Here is a 693-nt window from a genome sequence, read left to right on the forward strand (position 1 = left end):
GTTAGGGGTTGACTCATATGTCGCAGGTTGACAATCCGAAGGAAGTCGACGGCGTGCCTTGTGTTGGGCAAACTCAAATCGGAGGTGTCGCTCTACACGCACGTCCACTTACTTGGCTCAACTGCAGGTTATGCTGTGAGAAAATTTTTGGTGCCGTTGCACCTATCGCCCAAAGAGCGCTTCGTTATCTGTAGTGACGAGTGCGATAGACGTCTAGCGGAATTTCTTGTGGGACCAAGAAACTAGCTCGAAGAGCTTTCCGTGTGGCAAGTTCATCATCCGTTCTGGCCGGGGACCCGATGATATGGATGCTTAACGATCGAGTTACAGCGTTCCTCGCTTCCAAAGCGGAATCCGCAGGGTGGAAGACATATTCCACACGAGGGTCAATGACCGACCGTGAATGGGCGCGCCCTAAGGGCGCCTTATCGGCAGCCTCAAGCTGCCGCCTCTGTTTCCCGTCGAGGTCATTGGTGATTACACCACGTTCCTCAGTTGACGAGAAGTCAGGGAACAGACATGGGGTCCGCAAGGCGCGAGCAGGGCTCGTATCACGCTGCTACCGTACCGTATTCTTGTTTGGATGTGGTCACACCATGCACATCTCGTGTGACAAACACCAGAGTTTGTGTAACCCCGTTACACCCTCCCCCATTAAGATTGAGAACATTTACAGCTCCAATCGATTATTGC

Source organism: Plasmopara halstedii (genome assembly GCF_900000015.1).
Source record: "Plasmopara halstedii genome assembly, contig: Scaffold_2061, whole genome shotgun sequence".
Lineage (NCBI taxonomy): Eukaryota > Oomycota > Peronosporomycetes > Peronosporales > Peronosporaceae > Plasmopara > Plasmopara halstedii.